The sequence below is a fragment of the Phyllobates terribilis genome, unplaced genomic scaffold (assembly GCF_046119375.1).
Source record: "Phyllobates terribilis strain yellow unplaced genomic scaffold, ASM4611937v1 Scaffold_17__1_contigs__length_24005725, whole genome shotgun sequence".
In the NCBI taxonomy this organism is placed as follows: Eukaryota; Metazoa; Chordata; class Amphibia; order Anura; family Dendrobatidae; genus Phyllobates; species Phyllobates terribilis.
The window spans coordinates 12,945,700-12,962,983 of record NW_027362777.1 but is presented as its reverse complement, the minus strand read 5'-3'; the positions used below and the strand labels follow the sequence as shown (position 1 = coordinate 12,962,983).

Sequence of the window (17,284 nt, the reverse complement as noted above, 5' to 3'; positions counted from 1 at the left end):
AACTGATGACTTGCCGTTGAGCTATTCGTTCAAGTGATAGTAGCTGGCAGCTTTCCTTGTCTTATAAAATCAACAATGAAAATACTCAGGGTGACTAAAAGTCATTGTGATTCTGATGGTTGAAGAAAGTCACACATCAGACTCACACATCAGAATCAAACATCATTTGAATTTGGCTAGGAGCAGGTATTTCTGAAAGTCCCAATCAGTTTCAGACAGGTTTACTCTGAAAATCATATAACCAAATAGAACTGCTAGGATTCATCATCTAACTTAATAGCTCAGTGCTTAGTGCACTGGCTTCTGAACACAGAATTTTGGGTTCAAGTCCCATCAGCGAACAGTGACTTTTTTTTTATTATTATTACAGTTGTAAAAGTCACTTATCAAAGTCACTGATCAGGATCATTTGTCAGACAGGGTATTTAGCCTCAAACTGACATCATTCTGATGTTTGATTTTGATATCTGATCATGTCCTAAAATGGACACTGTACAGGGCAGCTGGAGCAGAGTTCTCTTCACTTGCTAGTAGAGGAAATGCTATGCGCAGTCCAAGAAATATTACACTGATGGAGGGACCTTCACAGATTGGCTCTCCGTGGAAACACACTAAAGTCTGGGTGTGCTCAGTTTTTAGACCACCATTCCCTTTCGCAGTCGGTAGTCGATGGTGTGGCAGCCACGTGGATCTGGTCCTGGCTAGAAGCAAACAGGATAACCAGCGTGCAGGAGAGCACACGAACAGCGTTATCTCTCCTGACTGGCAGAGGCTTCACTCATTTTGTGAAGGAGATTATGTGGAGAAAAATGTCCCCCCAGCATGGACTGGCATGGAAACTCTTCTGTGAGAAACAGTGTCTGTCTCCTGTATCTTCATTAGGCAGCTTGAACCGCCCACTACTGATTTGTACCAGTGCTCAGTCAGTGTGTGAGCCCTGAGCTGAGAGACTCCTCCCAGACATTTCTATGGCAGCTTATTGCGAGGAGAGTAATCACTTGCCTTTCATATACACACATTGGCCAGCAGATGGCAGGAAAGTCCAATTTACAATGCAATGTATTATATCTCCTGACTCACAGTGCCCACACTGGAACAAGTCTACTATCACTCTACATCTGTCTCATTTAGCAGCAGTAGAACGGGTACCGGGATGTCACAGAAAAATATGAGGAGATATATTATTTTACAGTATTTAGTTTTCTGCTTTACATCTAGTAATAAAACCTATATATTATAGGTCACAGACAACAAGCAGTTTCTTCCTCGGAGTCTGTAGCCGAATACGTTTCTCATAGACTCATCTTCCATAACACTAATTCTCGTCTCATTTACAGACACTGGAATCGGCATTAGCAATACTGCAGGAGATATTAATTACACATGACATGAGAAATAACTACTTCATGATGAGGACGACATCTTCATCTTCTTCTACGGCTCCAGAAACATATTTAGCCAGAGTCCATCACTGACTACATCTCCACCCGTCTATATGAATGTTTCCCGTCTTCTCTGCACTGTAATCTTCTATCACATTAGATCTCACGTCTGATTCACACACAGAAGTTTGAAGCTTTGACACATGGTAAGGTTTTTAATATTAGACAGAGTAGGACTATCCCGAATAGGTTCACCTTGCCATGGTTGGGATAGCTTTCATGCTATTTTTGATCAAAAACAGTGTTACTAAGAACCCTATTTTATTTAAATGCACTTTTGCTTTTTATTTACAGCAGGGTTTATGATAATTTTTCTTCTTGTAATTTTTTTCTGATTCATGGCCATTGTAAGCATGCATTTATGTGCTGCATGGATACCAACTTAAACCAAGCTCAAATTCTTGTTTTTCTCATGGGCACCATAGTGGTCGGGTTGGCTGCCGCTATGGATGATACCCACTTAACTATCAAACTATCATGTGGTAAAAATCTCATAGGTTCTGGATTCATTAGTATCTGCACCAAGAATGGGGCTAAGTGAGTATTTATTAATCATCCGTGGGGTAGTCGGTGGAGTGGATGAAACCATATATTGTGTGTAGGGGGCAGTACTGCTGGAAAACCCCCCTAAAGTAAAATCTTAAACATTTATTAAATATATGCATTAAAAACTGGACTAACAACACATATGTTCTTAAAACAAGCAAAATTACAAGCTGAATGGCTTTTTGTGGATGTATATAAACAGGTGTAAAAAATGATGCTGCTGAATAATTGATACAGTCACTACCTAACCCTATCCTGTACCTAAACAAAGCTTATACTGCCTATCAGCTGAGGATGGAACCCTAAAGAACAACAACGGCACCCCCGCTCGCTGGTGGCTGTACCTCAGAAGCCCTTGTTAACCCTGACACATACAGTTGAAAAAAAGAAGTTTCCATACACTATATAAAAAGACACATATGGATGTTTTTCTCAATATCTGACATGAAATCAGAAGAAACCTTTTTTTTTTTTAGGTCAATTATGATTACCATAATTTTTAATATTTGCCAAATGCCAGAATAATGAGAGAGAGAGAATGTTTTAAGGCATTTTTATTACTCGCTGCAAAGTCAAAAGTTTACATACACTAAGATTACTATGCCTTTAAACTATTTTGGACTGCCCATATGATGATGTCATGTGTTTGGAAACTTAAGATTTTTTGGCAACATCTGAGTTATTTAGAAACACACCTGTGGATGTATTTTAATGCACACCTGAAACACACTGCTTCTTTGTGTAGCATCATGGGAAAGTCTAAAGAAATCAGCCAAGATATCAGGATGAGAATTGTGGACTTGCACAGTCTGGCTTATCCTTGGGTACAATTTCAAGATACCTGAAGGCACCTCGTTCATCTGTACAAACAATTATACGCAAGTACAAACAAGATGGGAATGTAGAACCATCATACCACTCAGGAAGTAGGTGGGTTCTGTGTCCCAGAGATGAACGTGCTTTGGTCTGACAGGTGCATATCAACCCAAGGACAAAAGCAAGAGACCTTGTGAAGATGATGGCGAAAGCTGGTAAGATTGTGTCAATATCCACTGTGAAACGAGTGCTGTATCAACATGGGCTGAAAGGCCACTCTGCCAGGAAGAAGCTATTACTCCAAAATAAACATAACAAAGTCAGATTAATGTTGACAAATGCACAAAGGAACAAATACCTTAATTTTGGAGACATGTCCTCTGGTCTGATGAAAATAAATTTAACTTTTTAGGCATAATGACTGTGAAGATCTGAGGCTGTGGGTTGTAAGTAATCACCTAAGCAGGTTAACGATGCAACAATATTTTATTAATCACATGTGTAGTAATACAGCAATTCTAGGTAAATAGACAAAATACAGTTCTCTCAGTCCTTAAGTTCCCAACCTGGGATCAGTAGTTCCGCTGGCTTTGTATCTGGCCATATTCACTGTCTCCCAACTTTTGGTTGGCCCACAGATTTCGTATCCCCAGCCAGTATAGTCTGTAGCCACAGTCCACAATCCACCAGACGACAGATAAAACGATGGAAACACAGGTATCCAGTAGCAACAATCCTTTAAGAAAGTTTACATCCAAATGACAGATCCCATAACTGTAACATGCTTATCCATCCATCCTTCCAAGTCCTCAGTCTCCATCCTCTTCCTTTGGCATCCTTCCACCAACTCTCCCTGACTAGAAAATGTGTCTTCTCTTTCTCCTGCACAGGGATCAGCCCCCTGAATGGGCAGAAGAGCTCACCCCTCCCTCCCACAGCTAATTGTGCCTTAGTGGAGGTATTTTCTCAGCCATCACCTGGGTTTGCTTGTGAGACTCCCTGTGGTGACGGTTCCTCTTCGTCTACTCTTTCCATCTACACAAGGGGTCCGTTGGCTGAGAGAACAATGACCCAAGGCCCCTGATATAAGGTCACTGAATGGAATTGATACCTGAGGTTGAACTGATGAGCAAACAAATCACTAACACAACACAGCAAACTAATTTCTAACAAAACACAAAATTAAGATCAATGAAAATGGGTGCTTAGTGCTGGAAAAGTATTCTAGTCTTTAGTAAGTGGGTAACTCCTCACAATGACCATTGTTACGTTTGGAGGAAAAAGGGAGAAGCTTCGAAGTCTAAGAACACCATCCCAACTGTGAAACACAGGGGTGGCAGCATCATGTTGTGGGGTTGCTTGGCTGCAGGAGAAACTGGTGAAATTCACAAAATAGATGACTTCATGAGAAAAGAAGATTATGTGGCAATACTGAAGCAACATCTCAAGACATCAGCCAGGAAGTTAAAGCTTGGGCGGAAATAGGTCTTCCAAATGAACAATGACCCAAAGAATACTGCTAAAATGGTAACAAAGTGGCTTAAGGATAACAAAGTCAGTGTTTTGGAGTGGTCATCACAAAGCCCTGATCTCAATCCTATTGAAAATTTGTGGGCAAAGCTGAAAAGACAGGTGCGAGCAACAAAACTGGATCAGTTAAATCAGTTTTGTCAGGAATGGGCCCAAATTCCGACCAACTATTGTGAGAAGCTTCTGGAAGGATGTCCTAAATGCTTGACCTAAATCATTCAGTTTAAGGGCAATGGTACCAAATACTAATGAAATGTATGTAAACTTTTGACTTTGCAGTAATAAAAATGCCTCTCGCTCATTATTCTGGCATTTGGCAAATATTAAAAATTATGATAATCCAAACTGACCTAAAATGGGAAGGGTTTATTCTGATTTCATGTCAGATATTGTGAAAAACATGCATATGTGTCTTTTTATATAGTGTATGTAAACTTCTGGTTTCAACTGTATATAATACACTGATACATTAAATAGAACCAGATATGTATCAAGGTATATATAAAGGAAAGGGTATGGTACTCAGAGAATGTTTCAATAATCTGCCTCAACGCGTTTCCCCAACAGCTTCATCAGGAGGCTTGATACAGGGATGATAATGACGCGCCCCTGGGCCTGTGTCGCGCTGCGTTGCGCACGCGGGAGCCTACCCGGAGCCGGATCAGTGGAGGGTCGTAGTCTCGTGGCGGTGACCCGGTCCGTGCCCAGGGAGTCAAACTAGACGGCAGTCTATTAGTAGTAAATAGTTGATGACTACGCCACCCGTTGAGTGCAGCCAGGAAGCTGCTGCTGCAGGGCAGACCGCTGAGGCCGGTGGTAGGATTGTGCAGCGTGATAGTATAACCCCCAACGGGAGGGGTATGGCCTCAGGGCAGCCGACGTGGATGATGGGGGTAGCAGGAACCACTCAGAGACGGTACGGTGTAGTTCAGGGTCTTTACTGGTAACAACGACAGACCCTCCCGGAGTACTTGCTAGCAAACGGGGCCTGGTCAGTCTTTGAGCAGATGGGATCTCCCCTGGCCAGGCGTAGTTGTAGGCCTCCCAAACTGACTGTACTCTTCTGGCTACCTTGCTAGAAGCTGATGTAAGTAGCCCACGTCCCTGAGTGTACCGTGTGGTGCTCACCCGTATGGCCGGTGACTCGGGGCCTTCTAATGGCTTCCGCTCCACGATGGCAGTGCTGGTCCCACGCGTGTGACCGTGCCTTCGGGCTTCTGGGCCAGAGGACCTGAAATCCCCTGCCTGACGGATTCTGCTGCTGGGTAGGAGTTAGTCCCCACAGCCTCGGACTCCGGGTCCGGTAAAGAATCTTCTTAGTCAGGGCGAGCGCTGCAGCTGCCAGCCCCTGACTCCTTGGAACTCTGCTGTTTCCTATGCTGCTTCTTGTCTCCACTCTCCTTGTCTGACTCACCCTGCCTCAGCCCCGGGTTTTATACAGGGGAAGTTCTTCCCCTCCCAAGACTGGGCAGGAGGTGTGGCATGCACAGGATCCCTGACCAAAGGACCTCCCACCTGCTCTCAGACATAACATTACATTACTGTGGAAAACCAGACCCCTGGGGTGCCACATTCCCCCCTAGTGAAATTTAGTACTCCGGGACTAAACACATTTAGAAAAACATAACAAAGTATAACAATAACAACACAATAAGAAAAACACATAAGATGGTTGCGGCGTGTCCGCAACCGGGTGCAGTCTTTGAAGAAAAGCAAAGGTGTCCATTTCACCAACACAGGGAGACGTAACCAGGTAGGGGTCTGTCCTACCCCGAGTCCTTAACAGTCTCTAGTCCATCCTGGGTTACGCTCCAACTATATACAAGGATTCCCGGTAAATCCACCAAGGTTTCCTAAAAACAACTGGAAACACAAAATTATTCACAAGCAACAATACGCAGAAAAAAAAACATAAATAAAACAATTTATACACTTTAAATTCTCCAGCGTGCGGGTAACTGGCCTCTAGTGGCCCGAGTGGACCTACGGAGCTGACTGTCTGGCCCTGAACTACAGGGTGTAGGAGCTGTCAAGGGTAAACTGGGCAGCTGTCTACCGGCTCTTTGTCTCACTAGGGGTACGGCAGGCTCACTATAAGCAGAGGGTTGATTCTCCTGTTCTGCTTGTGTGGAGTCTTCTGCCTCCTGGACCGGCTGTTCTTCCAGCTCTACCCGTTGCTCCGTAGGTTCTTGGGATGATGGTTGGAGGAAGGTGAGTACGGGTACCACAACTGCACCATTGACTTGAGTCCAAGACTGAGGGAAGTCCCCGAGCACGGTACTAACCATATCTTCCCTTTCTTCCACGGGTCGATGGTCTTCTTGTTCCTCTTCAGGGTTCCTCAGTTGTTCGGGACACTTCTTCAGGTGGTCCCGGGATACAATGGCTGTGGTTTCCCCTCCGTCTTTACTGATGGTACAGACCTTCGGGTTCTCATGGCTTGAGGGCAGTACGGTGTACGGGTCCTCCTCCCACTGGTCATCCAACTTGTGGAGCCGTCTTTTCCTCTTCAAGACCTGCTCTCCGGGTACCAGGGGAACAGCGGGAGCATACTGGTTGTAAGTCTTCTCTTGTCTTTCCCTAGCCTGACAGAGACTTCGCTCCACGCTCTCTTGTACTCTCCGGTACTGCTGCTGCCTCTCTGTGTCCCAGTCTGTTTCTGGTGAAGTGTCCTCAGGTGTCAGGACTCCCATTTCCAGGTCAACAGGTAACTTACCAGGTCTCGCCCTCATTAGGTAAGCCGGGGTACAGTTGGTGGAACCTACCGGGATGTGGTTGTATAGGTCCACCAGATCGGGCAACTTCTCAGGCCACAGACTGCGTTCTTCCAGGGGCAATGTTTTTAGCAGATCCATTACCACCTGGTTCATTTTTTCACAAAGTCCATTAGTTTGCGGATGGTAGGGTGTCGTCCTTATCTTCCGGCAGCCATACAGATTGCAGAATTCCTGGAAGACCTCCGCTTCAAAGGCAGGTCCCTGGTCCGTCAGCACTTGGTCTGGGTACCCGTGTGGACGGCAGAAGTGCTGCTGGAAGGCTCTAGCTGCTGTTTGAGCCGTTAAGTCCTTGACGGGGACGACAACCAAGAACCGGGAGTAATGATCCACGATGGTTAACGCGTAGACGTAGCCACTTCTGCTTGGGGTCAGTTTTACATGATCCAAGGCTACCAGTTCCAACGGTTGCCGGGTGACGATGGATTGCAGGGGAGTCTTCTGGCTGGCCCGGTCCTTCCTTCTCAGATTGCACGGGCCACAGTCTCTGCACCACTTCTCGATGGTTCCCCTCATGCCTACCCAGTGGAACCGCTCGCGCAGCAGGAACTCCAGCTTTTTCCACCCGAAGTGTCCAGCTCCGTCGTGGTATGCCTCCATCACCATGGCTGCGTCTCTTCGTGGCACCACTACTTGCCAGAGTAGTTCATGCGTCCGGGAGTTGACCATTCTGCGGCACAACTTCCCCTTGTAAAGGAATAGTCGACTCTTCTCTGCCCATAGTTGTTTGGCTTCCTCCGGAGCGTCTGGTTCAAGTCGAGCCTCCGGCCGAGTCAGCATCTCCTTCACCAGTCGGACGGCAGGGTCGCTGTCTTGCGTTTCCGCCCAGTTGTAGTGGGGTAAGGGGTTCAACGTAGCAGCCTGTTTACCCCTTACCCGGTGGGAATACTGGATAGTCCCATGACGGTGGAACGCAGGGAGTTCAACTTCTTCCAGTCCCTCCGGATCTTCTCCTTCGTCCGGCAGGTTGGGCATCCTGGACAGGGCATCCGCGTTAGTATTGGAGCGTCCTGCCCGGTATTTGATTGTGAACTCGTAGTTGGACAGATGGGCCATCCACCTCTGCTCCAGGGCACCGAGTCTTGCCGTGTCCAGGTGTATCAACGGGTTGTTATCCGTGTATACGGTGAACCGGGAAGAAGCGAGGTAATGCCTAAAGCGCTCGGTGACTGCCCATACCACGGCCAGGAACTCTAGCTTAAATGAGCTGTAATTCTCGGGGTTCCTTTCGGTGGGTCGCAGTTTTCGGCTGGCATAGGAGATCACTCGTTCTCTCCCCTGCTGAATCTGGGATAGTACGGCTCCTAGCCCGATGTTACTGGCGTCGGTGTAGAGGATGAAGGGCTGGCTATAGTCTGGGTACGCCAAGATTTCATCCCCCGTGAGGGCCATCTTCAGCTGGCGGAAGGACTCCTCTTCTGGCTCTTCCCATTTGAAGGGCGGCTTCTGGTTCTTGGCCTTCCGGGACTGGCCTATCAGGAGGTCCTGCATAGGCGCTGCCTTTTTGGTGAAACCAGGAATAAACCTTCGGTAGTAGCCTACCAACCCTAGGAACTGCCGCACTTCTTTTACGCTGGAGGGGCTTGGCCATCCCTTAATTGCGGTGATCTTATCGGGGTCGGGAGCCACTCCGTCAGCGCTCACCACGTGTCCCAGGTATTGCACCTTTGGTTTCAGGAGGTGACACTTGGAGGGTTTCACCTTTAGGCCGTAACTCGCCAGAGCTTCGAACACCTCCGCCAGGTGTTTCAGGTGGTCCTCATAAGTTTTGGAGTATACGATGACATCGTCCAGGTACAACAGGACCGTCTCGAAGTTTCTGTGGCCCAGACAGCACTCCATTAATCGTTGGAAGGTTCCTGGGGCGTTGCAGAGTCCGAACGGCATGCAGGTGAACTCGCTAAGTCCCATCGGGGTGGTGAATGCGGTCTTCTCCCGGTCCGCCTCTGCTACAGGAACCTGCCAGTACCCGCTAGTGAGATCCAAGGTAGAGAAGAAGTTAGCAGATCTTAAAGCAGCCAATGACTCCTCTATCCTTGGTAAGGGGTACGCATCCTTGTGTGTGATACGGTTGATTTTCCGGTAATCTACACACATCCTCATGGTGTTGTCTTTCTTTTTGACTAAAACTAGTGGGGCTGCCCAGGGGCTACAGCTATCCCGGATTACCCCAGCCTCCTTCATGTCTCTAAGCATCCCCTTGGCGTGTTGGTAATGTGCAGGGGGTACGGGTCGATACCTCTCTTTTATGGGAGGATGATCTCCCGTGGGGATGCGGTGTTCTACCCCCTTGACTCGCCCGAAGTCTAACGGGTGTTTACTAAACACTCTCTCATACTCTTGAACCACCCGATAGACTCCTTGTTTCTGATGTGAGGGAGTGGAATCAGTACCCAAATGTAGTTGCTGACACCAGTCCTCCATGTCTTTCTTAGAGCCGTTACCTTCCTCCGGGTGAGATGGAGGCAAGGGTTCCACAGATTGTATAGAATTTTGATTAGTGGTATATAATTTGGCTAGCGTGGCATACCGGGGCAGGTACACTTCCCTCTCCCCGATATTTATTATGCGAATGGGCACCCTCCCATGGCGTACATTGACCACCCCCCGTGCTGTCAAAATGGTGGGCCTACTGTCTGAGTAAACTGGTTCTACCATTGCCTGGTAATCTCTTCCTCTCAGACCAATAGCTGCCCGGCACCAAATCATCATTTCACTTTTTGGGGGCATGGCAATAGGAAAAGGGTCACACATTCTTACGCTACCAATCTCACCGCCGGAGAGTTCCACTTGTTGCCGTTGCATCAGTGCCCGGATCTCTTTCTGGAGCACCCGCTGCTCGCCGGAGCTGGCGTTCTTGGCAACCTGCTGTAAAAGGAAAATCACCTCTGCAAGACAATTTTCAATTACGTTAGTTCCTAGAGTTATTTTTGGGTGACTCTCATGTTTATCAATATCTACAATGATCAGTCCCTGTGCGGCCAGTTCGACTCTACCGATTTTGAGGGCCACCTCCTTAAATCCGATCTGTGGCACGGGCTGGCCATTGCTGGCGATGATACTCAAGTCGTTGTCAGGGTAGTGGGTAATATCCGAGTCATTCCAGTACTGCTTGAAGAGCACGTACGGGATGGTGGTGACCTGTGACCCGGTATCCAGTAGGGCACTCATGGGAATGCCATCCAGTACCACAGGCAAGACTGGACGTCCTCCCACATATCTGTCGCGCCAGTTCGATGGGCCTGGTGATCTTTTTCCTGGGGGTTGGCCCTCTACCCCAGGTTGTGCCCGTTTAAAGAACAGTACCTTTCCATATGTCCGGGTTGATTGCAGCGGCGGCAGATGGGTCGTCCGTCCTCGCTGTATCGGTCACTGGGGTCCTCCTTGGTCGACGCCACGGGATGTCCTCCGGTCCGGATGCCAGCTGGATCTTCCCTGGGGTGGAAACCTGTAAAGACTGCACAGTTCGGGTTAGCGCAGCAACGCTCTTAACTAGCTCTTGGACCTGATGGTGTAGGTCTGGAGCCGGGTCATTGTCCAAAGCCTGCGCATCAGCTCCCACAGGCCCTGCTGACAAGGGCGCCGCCTCCTGGTAGTAAGTGGTAGTGGGGCGTCTGTGGGTCACAACACCACCTGGTGCCGGTTCTCGGAGCACCCGGATGGCTCTGTCCTTGAACTGTGCAAAGTCCAGATGGGGATCCTGTAAGGCCATTGCCCGCAACTGGGTTCGGTGGGCATTGCAATATAAACCCTCTATAAATTGTTCAGTCAACAACCTGTCCTCGTTTCCCACCCCATCAGGGTCGGTCTGCTTTATGGCCCTCAGGGCCTCTTGTAGGTTTAGTGCATAGTCCCTTATACTCTCATGCGCTCGCTGCTTGCACCCGTAGAATCTAAGCTTAATCTCGGCTGAGGTGCGGGTATCAAAGGTGTCCTTCAGCCGGGTTAGTATCCCTGCGACAGTCTTCCTCCCAGGTGGCCAGGATTTTACTTCCCTTTTGGCTGCCCCGGTTAGTTGGGCCACCAGGATGCTCACTTTTTGCTCTTCTGTGAGGGGGTACACCTGGAAGAGGCTATCCAGCTTTTCTCTAAAGTCATGCAGGGTATGTGACTCCCCTGAATACTGGGGTAGCCAAGCTGCTCCCGGGATATAGGGCATGGTGAAGGGCATAACTGCAGCAGCGGTAGCGCTGGCGGGGGTTGGGGCAGTGAAGCTCTCCTCCGTATCCGACATCTTCCTCCCCCCTAGTGGACCGTGGCCTACCTTGCGATGATCCTCTTCCGTAGGCCGCGGCTCCGCAGTGGATCGTCAGGGTTGAGGACCTTCCGTCGCGCTCCTGTGACGTCGGCGTCTGCTGGGCTCCTTCCAGGACCTTACGCAACGTCCGGAAGTGAGGCGGGGTTTCAGTTCTCGCGCGCTTTCGGAGTCCACGCCCCTCTTCTTCCCGAACGGCGTCCCCAAGATGGCGTCCAACGGCGGGAAAACTCCACGGATGGCGGGAAGAAGGCCGAAGATGGCGCCGGATGGCGGGAAACTTCACCGATAGCGGGAAGAAGGTAGAAGATGGCGCCGGATGGCGGGAAACCTCCACGGATAGCGGGAATCTTCACCACTGGTAAGTTTGAACAGTCTTTGCTTTTCAGGCACGCAGTACCCGGTGGTTGCGGGCACGAAATCCTGCCGACTACGCCAAAGTTGACGCGCCCCTGGGCCTGTGTCGCGCTGCGTTGCGCACGCGGGAGCCTACCCGGAGCCGGATCAGTGGAGGGTCGTAGTCTCGTGGCGGTGACCCGGTCCGTGCCCAGGGAGTCAAACTAGACGGCAGTCTATTAGTAGTAAATAGTTGATGACTACGCCACCCGTTGAGTGCAGCCAGGAAGCTGCTGCTGCAGGGCAGACCGCTGAGGCCGGTGGTAGGATTGTGCAGCGTGATAGTATAACCCCCAACGGGAGGGGTATGGCCTCAGGGCAGCCGACGTGGATGATGGGGGTAGCAGGAACCACTCAGAGACGGTACGGTGTAGTTCAGGGTCTTTACTGGTAACAACGACAGACCCTCCCGGAGTACTTGCTAGCAAACGGGGCCTGGTCAGTCTTTGAGCAGATGGGATCTCCCCTGGCCAGGCGTAGTTGTAGGCCTCCCAAACTGACTGTACTCTTCTGGCTACCTTGCTAGAAGCTGATGTAAGTAGCCCACGTCCCTGAGTGTACCGTGTGGTGCTCACCCGTATGGCCGGTGACTCGGGGCCTTCTAATGGCTTCCGCTCCACGATGGCAGTGCTGGTCCCACGCGTGTGACCGTGCCTTCGGGCTTCTGGGCCAGAGGACCTGAAATCCCCTGCCTGACGGATTCTGCTGCTGGGTAGGAGTTAGTCCCCACAGCCTCGGACTCCGGGTCCGGTAAAGAATCTTCTTAGTCAGGGCGAGCGCTGCAGCTGCCAGCCCCTGACTCCTTGGAACTCTGCTGTTTCCTATGCTGCTTCTTGTCTCCACTCTCCTTGTCTGACTCACCCTGCCTCAGCCCCGGGTTTTATACAGGGGAAGTTCTTCCCCTCCCAAGACTGGGCAGGAGGTGTGGCATGCACAGGATCCCAGACCAAAGGACCTCCCACCTGCTCTCAGACATAACATTACATTACTGTGGAAAACCAGACCCCTGGGGTGCCACAATAATGTTTAGCATAGTGTGCCTAGTAGCCAGGTGTCCATGTTTAAATATCCCACTTCATCCACAACCCCTCCCCAGACTAGGAGGCCCATTCCCATTCCTAGAGGTGAATTGTCACAGGATATATAGAATTAAGTCTGTATACAATATTGTACTGCGCCTGCACAACTTCTCATGCGCTAGAGGTCCGATAATGTCCATCCCCTAGTGTGCATGTCCGGAAGTGACAAGCTTTACACTGAAACGCCAGATAAACTGATTGCCATCGCCCCACTGGTACCCGTGACTGCGCATTCCCATAGTTATGTGTTCTACAACAGAAAGTATCTAGGATCATTGTCACATGCCCAGATGTCTGCATTCCACAATGGAGCGCATATGGTATTGGATTGCATTCCATCAACAGAATACTCCTCTCTCCGAGATCAGCGTCATGGGAGACTAAAAACAAGTATTGCACATCCTCCCATCATAAAAGAGGCATGTAGATCTACTTTATCACTACATAAGATATGGGATGGTGGCCCACAGTATATTCCTAAATGGTCAAATTTGATGACTATTGCATAATTAGAAATACACAAGGAACACCACACGTGTTAGGTACTAAATAGTATAAGTGGGATATAACTGATATAGAAGCTCAGATATCTCAATCAAGTACAACAATATGTGAACCCCATTCACAGGGAACTGACTAGCAATGGGTAGAGTATAAAATCCAAAAAATGTAATCCAGAATGGGACTGTATTCACACAAAACAGACATGAATAGGAGATTTGCTCATTGAGTCCCTTAGGGGTTCGTGAATCAAGTCTGGAAATCCACTCACTTCCTTTTTAGAGGATACATCTATTGTGATCACCTCCCCTCACATTGAGTTTAAACTCCTCAATGATACAAAAGGAGATGTCTCCGGTTTCACCTCGATGTACACTGTTCATGTGTCTCACTAACTGGGGTGTCTCGACCATGGTGTATATCGCCCAAATGCTCCCCACTCTCCTCCTAGACTGCCTATTGGTCTTGCATACATAATCTAGGGTGCATGTGGCCACATATACAAGTCCTGAAGTTTTACAGTTGAAATAATCCCTCTGGCTCTGAAAAAAGGTTTTACCTGTAGAGGAACTCGAGAAACATTTACAAGGTCTCATCCAATTACATGTACAACTTTCTCCACATCTAAAGAAACCTCAGATTCTTCTATAAAGCCAAGTCCCCTTGGGTGCAGATTTTTATAGAAACTATGCACTAAAAGGTCCCTAATTGACCGACCGTTTCTAAAAGTTATTGTGGGAGCAGATAACACAGCACCCTTAGGTCCAGGTTGACCACAAGTACACCCTATTGTTTTCTGAGGATATTAAAGATAGGGTGACTCTGATTGTCGTAAGTTTCTATTACTCGTTTTATCCCATCTTTTTCTTGGTCTCTTGGTTAGGTATGAAGGAGTATTTGTACCCTTTTTCCCTGAATCTGGTGTTCATGTCTTCTTAACCTTAAAAATTGGCCTGTGGATATTGCTTTTTTTTTAGGGTGATGGGGTGGTGGCTATCCCACTTCAATAGTTTATTAGTGCTTGTAGGTTTTTTGTAGATGAGTGTCCCTAGGGTCCCATCCAGCTCTTTTTCTTGATTAGCATATCCAGGAAAGGCAACTGGTAATAATTAAACTCTGATATAAATCTAAGGCCCACTCTATTGATGTTGAGTTCCCTGACAAATTCAAGAAACTTTTCACTCGTCCCTGTGCAGATGATAAGAACGTCGTCAATATATCTATACTATGCCCCAGTATATGGATGCCACCAGTTATGATTATCCCTGAATATTGTGGTTTCCTCCCACCAGACCAGGAATAGGTTAGCATATGAGGAGGCATAGGGGCTCCCCATCGCAGTACCCCTGAGATCGGGGAAGTACTTCCTGTCAAAAAGAAAGACGTTATGAGTAAGAGTGAATGTTAGACGATCCTCCATAAAGTCATTATGTCTGCTACACTCTACTGATCTCGATTTCAAGAAATGTCTTACTCCTCCGATACAATCCTCATGCGCTATGTTACTGTACAAAGCCTCGATATCTAGTAAGGCCTGCTCCCCTACATGCATGCATACATGCTTGAGGGTCTACATGTAGGGGAGCAGGCAAAGGGAAAACCATTTTCCAGAGGGATAATCCCAACTATAAAACCTCAGGACTTATTGCAACTACAGGACCTCAAGCAGTACTGTGGGAACACTATGCTGAGTGTGGGGGGATGGCGGTATGGTGGGAACATTATACTGTGTGTGGTGGGATGACGGTACTGTGGGAACATTCTACTGTGTGTGGAAGGATGGCGCTACTGTGGGAACATTATACTGTGTGGGGGGCATCATACATACTGCATAAGGGGCATAATGGGGGCATTACACTGTGTGGGGATCATACATCCTGCATAAGGGGCATAATGGGGGCATTACACTGTGTGGGGGCATCATACATACTGCATAAGGGGCATAATGGTGGCATTACACTGTGTGGGGGCATCATACATACTGCATAAGGGGCATAATGGGGGCATTACACTGTGTGGGGCATCATACATACTGCATAAGGGGCATAATGGGGGCATTACACTGTGTGGGGCATCATACATACGGCATAAGGGGCATAATGGGGCATTAAACTGTGTGGGGCATCATACATACTGCATAAGGGGCATTACACTGTGTGGGGGCATCATATACACTGCATAAGGGGCATCATGGGGGCATTACACTGTGTGGGGCATCATACACTCTGCATAAGGGGCATAATGGGGGCATTACACTGTGTGGGGGCATCATACATCCTACATAAGGCACATAATGGGGGCATTACTCTGTGTGGGGCATCATACATACTGCATAAGGGGCATAATGGAGTATTACACTGTGTGGGGCATCATACATACTGCATAAGGGGCATAATGGGGGCATTACACTGTGTGGGGGCATCATACATACTGCATAAGGGGCATAATGGGGGCATTACACTGTGTGGGGCATCATACATACTGCATAAGGGGCATAATGGGGGCATTACACTGTGTGGGGCATCATACATACTGCATAAGGGGCATAATGGGGCATTACACTGTGTGGGGCATCATACATTCGGCATAAGGGGCATAATGGGGCATTACACTGTGTGGGGGCATCATACATACTGCATAAGGGGCATAATGGGGGCATTACATTGTGCTGGCATCATACATCCTGCATAAGGGGCATCATACATATTGCATAAGGGGCATAATGGGAGCATTACACTGTGGGGGCATCATACATACTGCATAAGGTGCATAATGGGGGCATTACACTGTGTGGGCATCATACATCCTGCATAAGGGGCATAATGGCAGCATTACACTGTGGGGGCATCATACATCCTGCATAAGGGGCATGATGGGGGCATTACACTGTGGGGGCATCATACATCCTGCATAAGGGGCATAATGGGGGCATTACACTGTGTGGGCATCATACATCCTGCATAAGGGGCATAATGGGGGCATCATACATCCTGCATAAGGGGCATAATGGGGGCATTACAATGTGTGGGGGCATCATACATCCTGCATAAGGGGCATAATGGGGGCATCATACATCCTGCATAAGGGGCATCATACATATTGCATAAGGGGCATAATGGGAGCATTACACTGTGGGGGCATCATACATACTGCATAAGGTGCATAATGGGGGCATTACACTGTGTGGGCATCATACATCCTGCATAAGGGGCATAATGGCAGCATTACACTGTGGGGGCATCATACATCCTGCATAAGGGGCATAATGGGAGCATTACACTGTGTGGGCATCATACATCCTGCATAAGGGGCATAATGGGGGCATTACACTGTGTGGGGGCATCATACATACTGCATAAGGGGCATAATGGGGGCATTACACTGTGTGGGGGTATCATACATCCTGCATAAGGGGCATAATGGGGGCATTACACTGTGTGGGCATCATACATCCCGCATAAGGGGCATAATGGGGGCATTACACTGTGTGGGGGCATCATACATACAGCATAAGGGGCATAATGGGGGCATCATACATCCTGCATAAGGGGCATAATGGGGGCATTACACTGTGTGGGGGCATCATACATCCTGCATAAGGGGCATAATGGGGGCATCATACATCCTGCATAAGGGGCATAATGGGGGCATTACACTGTGGGGCCAGTAAAGGGGTCCTGTACTATGAGAACAATACGTTTCCTCCCTTCCTGTCTCCATAGTTGGGTCGTATGTATCTATTACAGGAAACAGATGAAAAACCTTATGATTCTTATAAAGGGGCAACACAAGACCCCAAAAGAGTCTCCGTGCTGAAGGGGTTAATGCCCCCTGCGCCCAGTAATGGGGTCTCCACATACCTCCACCTGCAGAGCCGCCACCACATATATGGCTGCTCTGTACGCACAGGAGCTGTGATGAGGTCACAGGAGGGGAGGAGTCAGG

At 48.5% G+C, this 17,284-nt stretch overlaps 1 protein-coding gene across 1 annotated transcript in view; it reads right to left on the bottom strand.

Moving 5' to 3' along the window:
* The window catches only part of LOC141176089 (uncharacterized), a 34,632-nt gene extending 17,348 nt beyond the window's left edge, over positions 1–17,284 (bottom strand). Inside the window, exon 1 of the mRNA XM_073660079.1 lies at positions 17,200–17,284. The gene's annotated coding sequence lies outside the window, so the exon portion shown is untranslated. The remainder of the gene's footprint in view (positions 1–17,199) is intronic.